This window comes from Ixodes scapularis, unplaced genomic scaffold (assembly GCF_016920785.2).
Source record: "Ixodes scapularis isolate PalLabHiFi unplaced genomic scaffold, ASM1692078v2 PGA_scaffold4__175_contigs__length_147842914, whole genome shotgun sequence".
NCBI classification, from domain to species: domain Eukaryota; kingdom Metazoa; phylum Arthropoda; class Arachnida; order Ixodida; family Ixodidae; genus Ixodes; species Ixodes scapularis.
In genome coordinates, this window is record NW_024609879.1 from 49,764,352 (window position 1) to 49,784,158 (window position 19,807).

General features: G+C 44.6%; 1 long non-coding RNA gene across 1 annotated transcript; it reads right to left on the reverse strand.

Moving 5' to 3' along the window:
• Window positions 1-2,249: 2,249 nt before the first annotated feature.
• Window positions 2,250-4,000, reverse strand: LOC115315083. The gene is made up of 3 exons (XR_003917669.2): window positions 3,871-4,000; window positions 2,774-3,012; window positions 2,250-2,462 (listed from the first exon to the last, which is right to left on the reverse strand). It is a non-coding gene; the product is annotated as an uncharacterized LOC115315083 (long non-coding RNA).
• Between the last annotated feature and the right edge of the window lie 15,807 nt (window positions 4,001-19,807).

A 19,807-nucleotide genomic window follows, 5' to 3' on the forward strand; every position in this document is an offset into this window, starting at 1 on the left:
CCCTTTACAGAAGCTTCTTTCGCAAAAAATCTGGTATCGCCTTCTTGCCGTCCTTACCAGATTACGCTTTCTTACAGAGCTCATGGTGGATCATATTTCCGGAGCAAGGTTGTCTCGACATTTGTGCTGTGCTTGGCATACAGTACAAGCTCACTTCTCTGCAGTGTTTATAGTTTGCTGTGAAGACTAGCTGTTCGTTGGCAGATGCATCACATGCACAGCGAAAGGGAACATAAAAGCAGCATAATATATTATTAATTTCCCAGGGAAACGAACACAAGACGTGTACACTTGAGAGTATAGAGTATTGCTTCTTATAATCTGATCTGATCAGTGTGGCCATTGCTTCAGTTTATGTGGTTAATTAAAGTGGTGTTTTTTTCTTACATTCAGTCAATGGATATTGTTTCAGGTGCTTCTGGTACGCTGCCTATAGGCAGTGGATGCTATGGTTGTGACTGCAACTGGGGCAGAGCAACAGGCGACCACTTGCCTCCTGCATTGTGAAAACAATGGGGGACTGACCGCCAGCGACACATTTTCCGGGCTCCTGTGCCCTGATTGTGCGACTGAATAAAAGTGTTTTTCTTATACTGGGTATAGAACCATGTTTTTCTCACCACAAAAGTAAACATTGCATCGTCCAACGGTCGGTCTTCACACAAATGTATTGTTAGCCGTGAGAACCAAGTGACAACTTACTATTGCCCACTTCAAAGTTGTAATCGATTTGCATAACTTCTCACCAAGAACACTCGGGGTTTTGTTGGCTGCCATCTTCGTGGCGCTTCCGTGCAAATATTTCCATACTCCGTTTCACCTTACAACTGACTGCAGCAAACGCTATGAGCTATTGGAGCCAATGGGCAATAAGTAAAATAGCAGTGCCCCTAGCGGTTCAGGTGCACTCTGGGAGCAGGAGACTGTCAATAAGTAGTTTTGGTTTCACCGGGTTGTGAATCTGTCGTCTGCTATCATCTCCACATTGCCATTATGTCGTCGTGGATTGCTCCACACTTGTGAACGAAGTACTAAGTGCCCTTTTCTTCTTGTTGCTACAAATCTGACACAGCAAATAATGAAACAATTTATTTTGCTGGCACGGGTTTTGAGCGAGAACATTCCAACGGCGAACTGAAGTGAACGTAGAGCGACATACACCGAATGCCATGCCAGCTCGCTGCGTGCATTTGTTTGCCGCCTCGAAAACATCCACTGAGACATTTTATAGCACTTGCTTCGCCAATCGATATTTCCAATTGGGCTAACACAATACATGACGAAGCTAGCTGTATGAGAACGTTCAAGCACAAACTTTCGCCCTTTGCTATGTTGCTGTGTGAAAATTGGCCGCGGAAACAAGGGTGTTATAGAAACAAAGTACTAGTCTCAGTGGCTGTTCTCAAGGTTGCAAACCAATGCACGCGGTAAGCTGGCACGGCATTCGATCTGCATTCACTTGACTTCACCGTTATGGTGTTTTTGCTCGTCCCCCGTGTCAGAAAAAATCCTAATTGTTTCGTTATTCGCTGCGATTGATATGTAGCAACGAGAAAAAAAGGGTACTTACTGCATTGTGCGCAAGTGTGGAGCATCCACAACAACATGAGCAATTGTATAGGCGGCAATTACTGGCAATTTTACAGTGACTTTTTGCAGAAGTGGTGTGACACCAAGGTTGGGTAGTAGCGATCACAGCACTATGTAGCCCCTAAGAGCAGAACAACGCAACCCTTTGAATCCGGGTGTTTTACTGACAACATAACCGACAGAGCAGCTCGCCGCAAGTCACGTGGTACTGTTTATTAAAACATAAACTCCGAGTTCACACTTTTCGATACTAGTCTGTTGTGAGGTTCGCAGAGCCACATTGGCTGGGAAGGCTCATACACTACGCTGTTTAGGAACAAGGTTTGTTTTTGCTCCTTCAAGGCACATACGAGTTACCCAGTAAATGAATAACTGACATTCCTTTCAGTGGTTGAAATCAAACCTTTTTGCCAAGGCACAAAAGAGAATGGTGGGGACATAGGCAAATGCTGAGTGCGCATGTCTTGGCATCTGCAACAGTTACTCTTGTAGATGCCGTGCGTAAATGCACTTCCAGCATGCTTCTTGGTGCTTGGCAAAAGTTCTACTCTCCGAACAAACCTCTGCATAATCATTCGGCTTTGGCTAAAACTATTTTCATTTGTTTCCTCAAAGGTTAGCAAGGCATGAACCACTGAATCATCGAGAGGAGACAATGTTGCAGATGGGAGGGGAAACCGTAGTGTAGACTGGAAAATATGTTTAGCTCTGTAAGTCTGAATGGCATCGAACTTGTGCTAAATGTTTGTGCTGTCATGCACAGTTGCCTGGGTTTGGTTTATACAGTTCCAGTCTACCTCCTCGATGAAAGCCCCATTTATTAAAGACCAACAGGAGAGCTGCTTTGCCAAGGTGTAGCCTCTTCAGGATGTCTGTGGCAGCACATGAAAAGAAAAGTCAATGCAGTATTACGTGCGAGGGACATAAAAAAATATGCGGAGAGCATGTATTTCAATACTCGTCTGTGGCGCATCGGAACACAAGGAGGGGCACACAAGCAACGGATAGCATAAAAGGCATGAGGAACACACGATGACGAAGCAAGCAAGCAAGCACTGTCACTGGGCAAAATTAAAGCGGGCACAAGCATGTGGACGCATGCGGAGGGAGGGTAAACAAATGCACAAGGCGTGCAAAGATCAGACAAACTTCTAAGTTCTAGGCGCACATACGCATAGCTTACCTCTCGAAACCTTTGGCAGGGTTGGATGGAGAGTATGTCGCCTCAGAGTCTGGCGTGCTGCTGGGAGCAGGAAATATGCAGTTGTATGGCACCTCGCTGCTGCAGTAGGGGACGGCAGAGTCGAAAGTATCCAACGGTACTGGCTCCTCCACGACCAGGGAGATTCATCTCGACAGTGCAGTCCCTCAGGATCCTTTCTGCCTTGCAGGATGCAGCAGTCCAGCTGCTGAGACTAGGACCTGCAAATAGCACGTTTATACTACAATGTTTTTCACAATGCCTGGTTTCTAACACTTAGAAGAATGGAGAGTCGGGCGATTTGGTGGGAATTCATCGTAGGGAACAGCAAAAACAGACGAGGACGTTAAAGAACCGCACGGGACGAGCGCTGCGCTCGTCCCGTGTGGCTCGCGCACTGGCCGTTCAATGCGCGAGCCACTCCTGGGAACTCGCACGACAAGCACAGGCACAGGCACATTCGCTCGTTTCGCCGCCCTTTGGCTGCGCATACAGGCTCTAAGCTCTCGAACGAAGCGTGTTCTCAGTTATGAAGCTCGAACCGGCAGGCCGGGATTGCTTACGAGATGTGGCAGCTGTTTGAGAAAACGGCCGTGCCATTCTGATCCAAGCAAATAAACTGCACCGCAGAAACGACAACAATGAGTGTGCAGGCGAGCTGGTAGATGCTGATCATGTTCAAAATTACCCGAGTCTGTGGTAAAAGGGAGAAAACCTAGGTCCTAGAAGAAAAAATAAAAATAAAAATCGTGGAGTTCTTAGGCTTAGGTGGACATCGGCTCCATTCCGGTATGGGCAGCATAGCCTTTTGTGACCCTGTACGCGTGGGTAATCCTCCCACACTGAGTAAAAATAAAGTATTAGTATACTTTTGATTCAGGTAACGTCATGCTCGCAAACTTTCGCATTCTGTCGCCATCACTAGTGTCTCAGCGATATTCAGCTTTCTACGATGCGTAGCTTATTTACGCGGATAGAAAAACACGGTTCTCTTCTACAAAACACCCTTCGAATACGTATGTCACGCAGACTGCTGCACAATGCGACGTTGAGACTCACAAAAATCACCAAACACTTACCAGGACTTTTTCGCGGGTCCCTCGCTCGGTCCCGTCGGCGACGGGAAGCAGAAGCGTCGGTACAGCAGACTACGGTCACCGCTGGCGAACGCCTCGAAGGTGTCCGCACGGAAACGAGGAATGTGGAGGAGGTCCTCGGCGGTCGTTTTCTTTCCCGGTGCAACGTAACCATTCGCGTCCTCGCGAACCTTGCTTCGAGAACGGGATGAAGTGGGAGCATAGGGAAGAAACCCGGCAGACGACGGAGCGACGCAGCCGCGTGGCCGCGTCGCCGCGCGGGCACATCACTCCCGCGCAACAAGGCAAGGAGAAAACATAGTTCGCTCGTTTTCAATCAATAATAGCTGCATTACGTCACCTACACCCTACGATTTGACGTGGTTGTCAAAAGATAATGTGCATGTGTCTAAAAAGAGCAATATTAGTAACTTTCGGAATCTCCACGAAATTGACAATTTTTATTGGTTGAATTTTATGGCGGTGGTGGGGACACAGGATGGACTCCCCAAGAGGAAATAGTGCCTGCGTATTTCTTTTGCTGCGAGTTTATTTCGGTGTCTTGCCGTCTATGACTGGTCATTTTCATTGACTGAAGCCCAACAAACAATATGCTTTCAAAAACAAACTTCTCCAAAAAGCACTTGAGTGCCCCTTTAAGAAAACACGTCCGATCACATCGGTGGTTCTTCTTTCTCCCACGGGTGGAGACATCTCGCCGCTTTGTTCCCCGCTTTTGTTTTTATTTTTTTGTTCAAAAGCGCGTGAAAAGGCGTGTCCCTGCACGCGTGCGTGGCGCTGACTGTGCTACGGCGACATTTTGTTTTCGTTGATTTCTTTGTATTTTCCCCGTGAGCGCGTGCTGTCGGCATCGGGCACTACAAAGAGTGGCATCACTCTAAACAGAAGGACATTGAGGCACCCTAGGAAGGCACTGGTGTCTTTCACGGTGTCTTATCCCTCCAACACACCAGTGTTTTTGTCTTTCTAGTCCCCCACTGTCCCGTAGTAGTGTGGCGTTTGCTTTTTTTTTTTGTAATCCAGCTTCCCACACCGTCGCTTCTGGGAGTCATCATTTTACCTTTTATTATAGACCAATCTCACTAAGCGTTGGCGCATGCGTGAAGCCGTCATAGCTTTAGTTCAGAGGAGCCACGCGCAGAGTTAGAGCAAGGTTGTCGCACGTGTGAAAAAATAGGTTCCCTCGGTGTATTGCGGCAGCCTTGGCAAAACCAAACAGGCTGGTGAGATCGGTCTATTGTTGGTGTGCACCGAACTTTTCAGACTGCCTTATAATCTGTGGTTAAATGCTTAAGACTTCAACAATTTAGAGCTGGAGATAACGTGGGAATCTGTTTTAAAGAACAAGACAGAAGCTTGTCCTTAATTAAGTCATTTCTTTGCAGGTTAAGAGACGGTATTGTCTTTGTCCCTTCTGTTCCTCGTCTCGAGGTTTCTGAATATCAATATTTTTTTTTTCTTCTTAAGCAATTAAACAAACAAGAATGTCTTGCCAAGTTTTGTCGCGCTATTTGGATGTGGAATACTTGAAAAAAATGCACGAATCAAGTTTTCTTCCATGGCTAAACTATTCTTTTTATAGAACGCAGCTCTTAGGCGCCCGTTTCGGGCTTGAGCTGCGTCGCCGTCGCCGTCGGAGTAACCGCGCGTTGCATTTTGGACACGCGGTTACTAGAATTTCGGCATACTTTAAACCATCGTTGTGCTTCCTATGTGCATGACATTTAAAAGTGAAATCCGCGAACAATGTAAATAATTGATACTTATTAAGCGATGTGCTTTATGTGGGGCTTTTAAGTGCAAAGCATCCAAAGTGCGCGTCCGTCTGCATTTGCACAGCATACAGAAGAGGGGAGAATGCGGCTGGACTGCTGTTTTCACTCCTTGCAGAATATAGCTCAAGGATTCTCTAATTTTGCAATGTACAGGGCATTTCACCGCACAGAACGTACAAATTTGACAAGCTTGAAGGTCGTACAGGCAGTCTAAAAAACCGATTACATCGCGTTTTTTTTTTTTGCACCATAAAAAGTTGTGTAATCATAATCATGACATCAATGGGACTGCAAAATATTGCATTAAAGTTCCCAATTGGGTCTGTTTTACACCGCAAAGCCACTGTCTGTACACAAGTCAAGTAGCTCTACACATACCGCCCAATCGAAAAGACCATCAGGTTTTCTATTGGTCTTTCGATGGTTTTAGTGATGAACCATCAGAGTTTCTTGATGGTCCATCAGGCTTTTCTGACGGTTCATCAGGTTTCCTGATAGACCATCAAAGAAGTTTGATGGACCATCAGCCCACTCCTGACGGACCATCAGCCCATTCCTGATGGACCATATGACTTTCTTGATGGACCATTAGACTTCTTTGATGGCCCATCAGGCTTCCTGATGGACCATCAAGAAAGTGTGATGGACCATCAGCCCATTCCTGACGGAGAATCAGCCCATTCCTGACGGACCATCCGACTGTCCTGATGGACCATCAGATGCGTCTAGATGGTCCGTCGGAAGTTCCTGACGGCGCCTAATGGTCTGTTGGACACTCTTGATGGGCCGTCAGAGGTGGCCTAATGGTCGTCAGAGGTTTTATGTTTCACTTCGGGTCCATCAAAAACGTCTCATTTCCCGGCCGCCGGGACTTTCTTTGCGCACAATGTTTATCAAAAGTGCTTGATTAATTGCTGCTCGCGGTATTCTGACGGCGCCGTCAGAGGCGTTTAATAACAATCGATATATGGGTCGCGACATATTTGCCAGCATGTGATCAGTCGCGGGCTCGCGAGGTGCTGACACAACTATGTCACGCGATTTGTCTTTACTCACCGAGTCCCCGATTCACCGGCAACTGTGCGTTCGTCTGCAATCACGCACCGTGGAAACCCGTACTTACGGTAGGGTCCCCCGTTTCGCATATGCTTCATCTACGCCTTTCATTACCAACGGAAGTTCGACAGACTTTTCGTCGACACATTTTTGATAGAGACGGCACCCCCCGAGCCCCGCGACCGTTGTGCGCATGGGACGGTCCCGGCGGCAATTAAGTTCAACTTCCAAACAGACCGCGGTGCCATTGCTTTGCTTTACTTTGGTCGAAGGTTAAATAGTCGGGGGAATGCGCCACCGCCTCGCTGAATAAGCAGCCCAAAGTCGAGGAGGCTCCGTAACTTTTCACGCTACAAAATATTCGATTTGAGGGTACGTCGCGAAAAAAAAAAAGCTGTTGTTGACTCTCGCGTATGATATATGATGTGCCGCAGCCGCGTGGTCAATGGGTTGATGTGATTTTTTTTATTAAGGAAAAGCCTTTTATGTCTCGTCGTTCAGACGACCTTCAAAGTTCTTGACCGAAAACACGTCGAGTCACAAAACGTACAAAAACCCGCTTTATTCAGTATTCAGCTGCACCAGAACCCTTTTGGACCAGTGCGGTCGTTAACGAAGGAGCGTCGCAGGGGTTGTAGACTGAATTGAAGTTTTCACCACCACCACCAGATATAATAAAAATAAAAAAACAAACCAAAAAAAAAAAAAAAAATCAGCTCCTCTCCGCCTCCCGGGGGGCGTCGAACCGGAGACCTCTCGTTCCGCAGGTCGACGCGTTAGCCCTCCGCCGCCGTCGGAAGACTGCCGTTGGCTGGGTAAACTATGACTTAGTCTTAAACGTATCGCCTATTGCCGACGCATCGGCTGCTGCCGGCGCCAGTTCCTTTACACGCAGTGTTGACACTTGAGAGATTTCTGTCAAAAATGTTTTCATTCAAGTTTATACGCAGTGTACGACACTCGACGATCCGTTAATTTTAATATATACTTTACATTTTGAAAAACGTTCGCCGCTTATATCCGTTCGAGCAACTGCATCTTCAAATGCTTCTAATCCAAATCCAGTTGTTTCGTGCGCTTTGTTGCCTCGGCAGCTTCACCCTTCCTCGTGGAGTGTTTTCGAGGTTTTAGATATTTAGGTAGGTTCCACTCGATTTTGCGAGAACTGAAATATCAGCGGCGTCCACAGGGTTTTACTTAAAAAAAAATGCAATCCTTCGAATGTGGCCGACTTCTAGCGTAGGACGGCGTACAAGGTGTCTTGGGAAGGCGACGCGAACACTCGAGGAGGCTATTACGACGCCGAGATCCTCAAAGTGACGGGTGAGTGTGTATTTTTTACCATCCCAAAGTGCGACGTAGCCACAAGCAATCGCCGTTTTCTTTCTTTTTTATTGCGACTGTAATTAAAAGTGAATATTGTAGACTGTGCTTATATGGAGCACCAAGCTAGGCAGATGAATGCATGGGCTGACTAACACTTCAGTTGAACGTGTGGACTTAACTGCCTTGCACGCGACATCATATGGCACCCTACAAGCCGCCATTGCTCCTGTGCCTTATGTCCGCGCTAATTTACTCGTACTCCACCGTTCCGAGTTTTACACTCCGAGCGCAGCAACTAAACGAAGCATAGTGTACAGTAGCGCAACACACCGAAACTGTCGGCGAGCTGTATGAGCCACTTCCGACCGCATGTTTATGGCGAACCTAGCATCTCGCGGATGCCAAAATTATTTTGAATATAAATTAATTAAGGGCTCTGTAAAACGGCAAAGTAAAAGCACAAAAAAATGCGCGGCGACGTTAGGAAGTTTTCACGAATGTTTTAATATTTCTGAAAGGTTTGAAGACTCGCTTCGACCAAATATTGCTGAATGTTACTTTGACCGATCTATTTATTGACCATGCATGCTGGCTAGATTCCAATGAAAGACAACATTCTTGAACTCGCATGTCAAAACAAGGAACTCTTAAAATTGTCAGATATCTTGGGTTTCCTTCTTGCAGCGCGAAACGAAACCTGTAAATGTGCTACTCCAATGCTGGCACACCACCGTTCAATAGATAGCACATTAATTAGTTTTCAGGCGAGATGCATGGACAAACCTTTTCTGCAACGTTTTCGCTTTCCAATCCAAGTATCTTTATTCGCAGGGCTGTGCATTCTAGAAAGGGCAGCGATCGGACTGTCCTCTCATCCCGACAACTTTTCTGTCGCTGTACCATCATAACGCTACTGTTCATAGGTAATTCGTTTTCAGGTGAAATTTAGGAACAAACCTTTTCCGTAATGCTAATTGCTGTCCTGGCTTTCAAATCAAATCATTTTACTCGCTGGGTTAAGCATTCTTCAACTGAAAAGGGGCAGCGATCCACTGCACTCCTTGTCTGAAGGACGTTTCTGTCAGCTTGAAGAAGTCACTTGCACTTCGAGAAATACTCAGTGCAAGAAGAGCGCGCTCGAGTGTCAGTCCTCTTATTGCGCTTCTGTCCATTTAATGAACAGAGCGCCAAACTCTTGCGCTCCGCAGCACAAACTTAGGCGCACAATCGTGGTTGATTCGACGTTAATTCATGCGAGTCATATAATACATGGATTGCATTGATGTTGCATCAGCTGCCATTGCTTCCCAACCAATTTATTTATTCATGATCACAAATGTACAGTCGGGGACAAAAGTCCGCAGGACTTGCGAGCTGCGGCTGAAACCCATTGCCCTGCCACCTGCCGGCGGGTCGCCTGGTTTCGAGATCACACAAAAGCGCATGCGCGTCCTACTCTGCCTGCAAACATGTGCGTTTCCCGCTCTTCTGTGGCACAGCACCTAACTAGGAATCGGGCACGTGGTACCGCCTCGGAGATAGCGCTGGCGGCTGACGAGCGTCTGCTATGCATTCCGAAACTCTAGGTACCGCCTAGGGCATTGCGCCGCATTTCGCCGTGTCAGCGCACGTTGCTTTACAACCAGTTCAGCTTATCGCTTAGTTGAGCTCCCGTGACTTCTTACTTTATAGGTGCAATGTCAGTAAGCGCTATCTCCGAAGTGGTACCACGCGCCCGATTCCGAGCAAGGCGCCGCGCCGCAGATGAGCGGGAAAGCGCACACCTTGGCAGGCACAATAGGACGCACGTGCGCTCTTCTGTGATCTCAAAACCAGGCGACCCGCCGGCAGTTAAAGCCAGGGCCTGGAAAACATTCTATTGTCATGCTCACCTGATGCAACTAAGGGAACACGTACCTGTTTCATGCAAATGCCATGAAGCTTTGTAGGCCCATCAGCTTCGCAGATGCCCATGAAGATAGGAATTCATAGGTAGTGCTGTCTTTAATTTAAAGGCCTAAATTTCATGCATATAATTATTTTAGTGCATTTTCGATGCATCTTGGAGTATACAGTACTGGTATGTGTGAAGCTGTTTCTCGTTTTGATTTAAAACAGATTCATGTCGGACAGGGTGTGCACGTCAACCAGGAATCCGGGCAACATGCAGAAGGCAGAGTGCGACTCCATGTTTCGCAAGATCACTGCTGCTTCCATAGGGCCAGTGGAAGTGCTTTTGGAGAGGTCGGTGACCGGCATCCTCTTCAACAAGGCAAAGGCAGCGAGGCAAGAGAAGGCGTTTGCCCCATTCACTCAGCGCAAGGTGCAGGCTCTCTCATTAAGCAAACATTTTTTTTTTAAAATCTTGATATGCATCTCACGGAGTCGCGTAAAATATTTCATGCTAAATTCGTATCAACGACAGCGAAACTAAATTTATATTTTGGAGCACAAGGAATGCATGAATGTGCATTTATTTATGGCAGAAAATATATTGTATGCAATTTGCACGATTCTAACACGCCCCCGATAGTAACACACGGTAATAATCAACCCACAAATGTTAAAAAAATTAATTAATCTCGATTCTACTGCGCAGATAAAAAAATGACGGCTGAACAGCATACACTTCGTGGAAAACATTTTATCAAATGCACATACTCGGAAAGTGTCCAGAGTATGTGCTGGTGAAGCCCTACATCAAAAACTTGCAAGCGCAAATTCGGTTCCTTTGTTTTTACAACCAAACTCGCATGTCACCGTGGACCACACCGAAGACACCACCAACAACGCTCGGTTTTCTGTTTTTGCCAACGCAGTTACTTTATTTTTTACAGGTAACCTTATAGGGGGTAAAATCGATTTTGCTTTTCCAAGGCTGATACACCATTCCACAAGATCGCAAAAGCAAAAAGCGAATTTGGATTCAGATTGAATTGGATTTGAAACATGTGTTGATGGTGGTGGGGCTGGCCACTTTGCACGTTTTTTTTTTAGCATTTTGTTTAGTTTTGGTTTTTAGGTCCGATTGTAACACCCATGTAATTTTGAGCTCCAGTTTTTGGGTAAACTGCGGTTGCTCCCTGGCAGCAGCAGGCAATCAGCCGCCCGCAGCCTTGGGAGCTTACAGTCGCCGATCGTGGCTTCCTTTCCACCATCGGTTGTGGAGCACGCATTCGTATCAGCCGTCGCAGCACGTAGAGGAATTCGGAAGACCCAAAAATTTTCACGTCGTATACAATGCGCTTCAGCCGGGGAATTTGCGAATTTGTTTTATTCCGAAATTCGTACCAGTTAGTATCACCGAGATTTTACTCTAGTAGGCTGTCTGCTAACACCTGCACGTGTGGTGGGGTACCCCGCCAAGACTGAGTCAATCATAACAGATAATAACCGTAATTAATAATCGCACATTTGTATTTTGAACACATGATTTTTTTTTTTCGTTGTAAGCAGCAAACTCGAGCAAGTGCTCGATGAGAAGTCAACGGAGAGTTCGATGCGTCGTGGGCTATCCGGCAAAGCTGGGGTGGCTACGAGCTGTGCCATTCGGGTGCATAGTGGTTGCGTTGACGTGTTACAGCCTAGCCATTTGAAACACCTGTGGGCTTTACGTACACCAACGCGGCCTAAGCCGCCTAAGCGCCTATGTGTGAGATAAGTCATGTCAAGGTCGTCGCGTTAAGGGCGAGATTACTCCAACAGTTGAGTATACCTCCAAAGAGCAGCGCTGCTCCGATGTGTAATGCAGCCACATGGCGGTTTTCGCCATGTCACTACTACGTCCAAGATCTCCAACATTACTAGATTACCTCCAAACGAAGCTTCGGAGGCCTCCACCAGGTGCACATTGAAAGACTATTTAATTACCTTTAAATTTAGATTTCTTGTGCCTTTCCACGTAAGTTTCTTGTTTTTGAGGTGATGCTGCAACATAGCCCACACCCAAGCTAGCAAATGAGCGCTGGATTTCCGTTTTCGTACCCCTTTAAGATCTGCTGTAAGCCACATTCTGGCATTTGTGTAACTTCTTGTGGAGGCACACTTCTTCGAAAAACACCAACTAATGCCTAGAGGAAATTAATTTCAGCAATAGGAAAACTTGTTTGTTTTGCTTTGTTTATCTACTTATTTTTTCTTAGTGGGGCGACACGTGCATCAGATTAAACTTCAAACCAACATGTTGAAGTAAAACAGAAATGGGCAACAATGCAGGAACAAAAATTTCATTGCTTTTAACAGCCCACGCTACAAAAGGCATTATTTCTATTGGCTATTATTTTCAAAAAAGAAAGGCAACATAAACTGATCCTCTTAGCATTTGCCTTTAATTTTTGTGGTCATAATCTACTTGCTGACATGTGTATTGCAGGTTTGAAATGCACCTTTCATGATGTATGCCAACTATAGGGAGGTAAATATTCTGAATTCTTTTTAAACATCAATTTCTCTTCTTTCTTCAGGTGACCCCTTACCAGAGGATCACTTTGTTATACAGATCTCAGATTGTTAGTTTGGATATGGGCATATTTATGACTACTGTCGTGAGTGCTCTAGAAGCAAACATCACTTTATGCAATAAGTAAAGGAATAATGGCTTGGAGACCTTTAAAAGGTTGACTAAAAAGGAGCATTGCTATAATATCCTGAAGGTAGCCTCATCTAAAATTGAGAAATTCGGTAAAAAATGTAAGGTAGTCTACCTTGTAGAGTGCTACCGAAAAGGGTTATAAATATTGTAGCCAGGCCATGAATGGAAGATCTTTCAAGGAATGTGAAAGATTTTTTTTTGTATAGAACTGCATTGTTCTTTCTGCTGTTCATGATACTATTTTTTTAAATTTTGTGGCCTGTCTAAGCTGTTACCACAGCGAGGGATGAGAACCGAGTTAAGCAGTTTCCAACGTTCATTGTCTACTTATCTAGAGTTGTAGCTCCTTTTCTTACAAAGTCAAAGCCTAGCAGTGAGATTTATAGACATGGGCTACCTGTTTTGTGCTTAAAAGAATCTAACAGAAGCCAGGGTGGGCTGTCTATTGGGAGTGGAACAAGAATCAGGATACTGCGGTACTTTTGTTTCTATGGTAATTTCTGAACACTCTAAATAATAAGGAACGTTAAAGGTTTCTTAGGTGCCACCTGCCACTTAACTGCTTTCATTTGAGACTAATTTACCCTTGGTCATGTTGTACTATGACCGTCCAGCCTGTATTTATGACGTTCTATATTGTTTTAAGTCTGAGCACTGCAAAAAATTATTACCCTTGATTTTAAATATTCCAGGCTGCTTTTGGCTACACCTGAGGGAGAAGAGGTACCGCCACGCTGAAAGGGCAGCCCTGCACCAGAAGATACGGCGGTACCTGTCAGAAAAGCTGTCCACTCTCAAGAGAAATCGCTACAAAGGTATGTGCATCTATACTCTAACTTCCTTAATTAAGTAACATACTATTTTGGGTCTCAAGTTTACAAGCAATTATTTTAAATTATGGTATAGATAAATTATTTAGAGGTTCATATATCTCTAAATGTTTATGCAAACAACTTTAAAGTAGTGTGTTGATCAGCTGACCACTTGTAAAATGCTGTGGGTTGCTTGGACGCTACTGCCATCCCATCAGGCTGTGCTCGCTTACTCTCCAAAAAGTTGCATGGTCACACAATTACAATGAAGCACGTCACTCTTACTGCCCCTTAGTCGTCTCTGGATCCACTCTGCTGTTGACGTATATCAATGGTCGTCCTGTGTTTGGACTCATTGCTGATCTCTGAATTGCCCTTGATATGTCCAGGCTCCTCCTTTTGCTGCCTGTCCTCCCCCTATACGCGGTCCCACCACGAACTGCCCATGCTGTTGCAGGTCTGCCATCGCTTGCACCCCATGTTCTAGCCTTTTTACCCTTTTCTTCATATTAATTTAGCTTAATTTATATATTGCCAACACTATTGAAATGGAACAAATGTACTATCGCAGCCAATACGAGTTGAAACGCCACTACACGTGGCACGCGATAATATGAGAGTTGTCTCTCAGATTGTTCAGCAAACCTTGGTATGCGCTGAGGTAGAAACAAATCTCTTCTTGTGCTCGTTGCACCACTATGCCGTTCCGTGTCTATTTCCAGCTCATAGTGGCGCAAGGAGTGCAAGAAGCAACCTGCCTAAACCTCAGCAAACACAGAGGTTCACTGAAAATCCAAAAGGTGGCTCTGATAGTACCACACGCCATGCGTCATGGCGCTTCAACTAATATCGGTCACAATAGTACTTCCTCAATTTTATTTTTCTGTACCACCCAGCCATTCCGCCCAGCCAAACAATGCATGATTTCAAACCTTCATAATAAAAATATCAAAGCAATACAGCTTATTTTTTAATTCTTATTAGTAGCTGCATTTCCCGTACTCAAATGTCAGGCTGGCGATTACCAGTGTGCAGTGGTCAATATAATTAAATTCTAAGTGGGATATGCACCTCGTCATACTCCAGACATGGCATAATTAAGTTTCCACATTATGCATTCACATATTGTCGTGTTTTTTTTAAGTTGTGGTCAACTCGAACTGTTTCAAATTAACCATAAAACCACATAATCAAACAGTAAAAAATAGACGTCTCAAAATACGACAGGTCATTCCACCATCAGAACAAACCAACAGACCATCAGGCCAGCAGACCATCAGGCCAACAGGCCATCAGGCCAACAGACCATCAGGCCAACAGACCATCAAACCATCAGACGTACCAAAATACAACTCCATCACACCATCAGGATTTTCCTGATGTTCTTTTCGGTAGGGCGCTCAGCACACCACTGCTAGACTGAATCAGATAAGGGTCACACTTGCCAAGCTTGAAGTACAGTCGTGATCTATACGAAGGCGAACAAGCAATCGTCGACTGCCCAGTACTGGGAGCATCATGCAGCAGGCGACTTGCTCCCCTTTTCAAATGCCTTGCGAGCCAAGTGTGGTAAGTGGTCTGATAAGGAGAGAACGTCACCACGGACGGCACTGCGCAGTTGATACTCACCTGTTTACCTTCATATGGATGAAGTATCTACCTGGCCGAAGTAGCCAGGGTGTGTGCAGAACACACGGCTGTATTGAAATTTTAAGAGGATGAACGTTCTAAACAGGCTTGGTAAGGTTTCACATTGCAAGTATGCCCATGCAAATTTCACTTTCTGAAGCATAAAAATGCATTTTATAATGTCACCCAAGACAAGCTGCTCTTACAAAGCTGTATATATAAGGCAGCTTAGCCATCAACAACCTTTGCAGAGTGCCACGGACCTGAACCTGGGCCTAGTCAATGCTAGCTTCTGTTCGGCGAGGGCTGCACTGAGTAGAAAGGTGGAAAATGTGCCGTAGGTTAAGTAAAAAAAAACACAATTCTAGCATGCGCAATTCGCTAGAGGCACTGACAAATAAAAATCAGAGGTTCGGTCAATTATGTTAACGCAATATACTTCAAACGCGTACCATGAGTGCTGGCAATATATTTGCTGCCTTCAATCTAGATAAGCTTGTAAATGTACATGTTAAATAACAAATAACTTAAAAGCTGAAATATATTTCGATGGAACTACGAAAACCGACGACTAGCTCTGCAAATATGGTGCTATCTAGTACACCATAGATGAGTAGAATCGGATTACAGCGTCTCCTTACAAAGACTGAAGCAAAACAAGTATAGAGTCTACAGTGCCACTACAACAGAAACGGTGGTATTTGATCTCGTGGAAATCAGAGTTCGGAACAAGTGTGACAGGCTTTGGCATGACAAATATGCCATTGTCATTATTCATTTTTGCATATTCTACGGTGACAGTGCAGGGAAACAATCACACACCTGATACTCAGAAAGACAAGCACACGCTCGAATCTTATAACTCTTGTGTATTCGACTACTTCATTTGTCTCTTCAACGTCTGGATTGACTTTCAAGAACGTGATAAGCAGAAGAAATAGCACAAAATACAACGAAGACAGTGAAAGATGAGACAATATAAAACGAAAAAAGAAAACCCTTACAATTCATCTCTCCGTCACCGCTGTCATTTTGATAGAAATTGGAGCTCTTTGGTCGACAGCGCTACACACTTGTCCTTCAGACGCTCTATTCTTTGCGCTACAATTAGTTCTCTTGTCGGTGAGTCTCTAATCCTATATATTACGGAACAATTTTCAAAATGTGCTACGCAAAGACAATCTTCGCAGCAGATTCCCAAATGTCCAGCGACGGCTCAGAGTTGATTATAAAAATGCTACCTTAAACGATCATTCAAACACCTGCCAGTCTGGCCTACACACTTCTTACCACATTACTTATGTAGACCAGACTGGGGGGTGTTTGGGTGATTGTTTAAAGGAGCATTTTCATAACACCCACCGAGTCGCTGCTGGACATTTGTGAAGCCACTGTCCGGATTGTAGTTGTGTAGCACATTTTGAAAATTTTTCCGTAACAGTTAAGGGTCGAGACCCATCGTCAAGAGAAATAATGGGAGCGCAAAAAATAGAGCATCTGAAGAACAAGTGTGCAAGTAGTCCTTGTATTGTGTTGTCGACCAAAAAACTCCAATTTCTATCTTAAGGATCGCAGTGAGGGAGAGGGATGACTGGTAAGGGCTTCCCTGATGCAGAGAAACTATTTTTCATGTTGAATTAACCTGAGACTGGGGTAGAGAAGAAACATCAAAACGTAGAAGAGGCAGAAAATAGACAGGACGACGTCTCAAACTCAGCTAACTCATATATTTAGTCCACCTCCTTATATAGTCTCAATCTCAAGGTCATCTCTACCAACACAAAAGGACGAAGTTATACAGATCAAGCGCCACAGCCTTCATCACACAATGCAATAACGTTGACAAAGTTTACAAGTCGACGCGGTAAGGCAACATCGATCCACCCTCAAACTTGAACAAAAGGAACTCTTCCCCTACTATTCTATAAAGAGTTCATACTTCTGAATCATAAAACGCGCTCGCTACAAAAAAAAACAAAAAACACTGAAACAATAGTTGGGCCAAAACACGTGGAGACCCACACACAGCAAAAAGCAAAAAAAAAAAGGTTTTACAGCTTTTTTGAAAATCACAAGCACTTAAAGCAACCTAATTGACAAATGAAAAAAAATTACATCTAGAGAGGACTTTCTGAATTGCTTCCAAACTGTAGTGAAGCCGGACTTATGCATTTGTCTAGAGACTTTATCCGCACGGTCTACCTTAAGACTCTCTTTACATCGTTCCTCTCTTTGTGTATTATTTCTGTCTCCGACCAGAGCGCCGTGCAGTATTTACATTCAGGAATATGTTTTGCTATTTCTGAGTTCTGTGCATTGTTCTTTACATTTCTTTTATGTTCGTTTAATATGTCGTTTCTGCAGCGTGACGTCTCTCTTACATACTTAAAACCACAGTCTAATGCTATCTCATACACAACACCAGTCTCGCAACATACTAATTTTTCCCGATCAGCCTTTGTGCACTCGCTCACACCTGTGTGAAATGGCGTCTGTTTACTTAATCTGAAATCCGAACTATAGACAGTGTCTACTCCAAACTGCCTTGCACTTGCCTTGCACCCTGAAGATTTTTTCCTATTTTCGTTTTTTTTCGTTTTTTTTCGTTTTGATTTTTGTTGTTCTTTGCTTTTTTCCTTGTATTTTGTGCTATTCCTCTTATCACGGTCTGGAAAATCAATCCAGACGTTAAGAGAAAAACGAAGTCCAATACACGAGAGCTGTAAGTTCAGCGCGTGTGCCTGTCTTCCTGAGTATCTGGTGTGCGAATGTTTCTCTGCGCTGTCACCGTAGAATATGGTTCACCAACTCACCCAAGCATCCATTCTATCATTTTTGAAACATTAAAATGACTCAAAGTGCGAGTACCCACAGTGTGCATTCACGCAAGTCTTGCAAGTGTTGAGTTGTAGGTACAGTGCTCTGGTTGTGTCCATGTGCGATATATAACCAAATACCACAGAGACTAATACTGCGAACTTCTGCGAAAACCAATGGGCGCGGTGGCGAGCGGCAAGAGTGGCGCTGTTCACCACTCTCGCAGTTTGTTCCTTTGTGTGTTGCTACTAACAAGCGCACCAATGGGAAGGCTTCAGCCATTATTGGGAACACTAAATGAACAAATACAAAATGCGAATAAAGCACACACAGCAATGCTGGATGCAAGTAGTGACGCACTTTGTTGGGGTTCTGTGGATATTTATACAGCGTGTAGTTGGTGAACAATTTCAAAGTTGCGATGAGTTGCTCGCCGTAGATGAGCAATTTAACCCGTGCAGTAAGACTGCCAGCCTGGAATCTTCAACCTGCACCACGCAGTAGTGATACACGACCGCACGCCGATACGATTCTCATCTAGATCGAAATGGCCAGGGGTGGGGATTGAACCCAGGGTCCATGGGTTCTGCAGCGTAAGCTTTCGCTCCACGTGCTCCGAGCTGGTGTGCGCTAGCTCAGTAGGCCGCCGATCCCCCAACGCAAGGAAACGCAACATACTTCTGTTGTAAACTCAGCATTCCGCTTACGAATGAAGTGGGCAATTTCCTTCAGGCTTTCATTCCACGTGAGTGGCAACAGAATTGCTAAAAGTCAACCCATAAATTCAGTCTGTGTTAAAAACAATCCTAGCAGCAATAAGTTGCTATTCTATTGCTCAATATATAGAGCACCTTACCATGAACAGTCTTGGCAGTGTTCCATGAAGCCTGGACTTCAGCATGGGAGACTTATTTTGTGTCGACTCAGGTCACTCACATCAGGATGGCGAAAGTGAATGCCAACGTCTAATTGGGAAAGGCTGCAGTAAGTATAAGGACGAATACACAGATTAGAACATATGATAAAAAATATCGTGGACCAAATAAAAAAAAAGTGCACAAAAAGACAACGACAAAAGGACTGGAACACGTAGGACGCAGACTGGTGCACATTCGCAACTCGTTCTATTGAACACAAAAGACAATAAACAAGAGGATGAGAAAAATCAGAAGGGCTGTGCTCGGAGAATGTGAGCTTCAGGAACCGGGGCGTGGGACAAAGATGTCGGGTAGATTGTTTTACAGACACTCTAGATTAGCAACAGCCTTTCCATGTAGTAAAGTGGTGAGTTCATTCTGATTGAACATATTGAAATATAGCACACAAAGAAAACAAGGAATAAAGGAGAGGAATACCTACACTACATACGAGTGCAGGCTTCCAACGAAGATAAATTAGAAAACAATAAAGAATGCATTAGGAGCTTCAGCAAAAGTTCGAACAGGTCCAAGTGGGCCGTGCTAATTCACCCATATGCATAATACTGTAAAAGCTATTTCCTCGCCAGTTCAGGTAACAGATGGATGCGCGGACACATTGGTCGCCCATAATAATGACCTAAAATAATACTCTTCTATGTTTTTATAGTATCGGCTGATTATTCGCGTTTTTCCAAAGGATGACTTACGCGAGCAGTGTAAACAATCCATAGGTAGGTGGCAATCCATCGTAGATTTTAGAGAGCTTGAGCTCTCTTTATGTATTATGCATCCATCTGTTACCTTAACTGATATGGAAATTATGTAGCTTTTCTTTTCTAAATCGGCTCTTGCTAACAGGTAAATCAGCGCGTTCCACTTGGGCCTGTGCTCGAGCTCTTTTCGCATTCTTTATTTCTCCCTTCTCTGATTTATGCGAGTTCAGTCTGCGCTTGCATGAGGCCTATAAATTACTTTCGCTGTCTCCTTGACTTT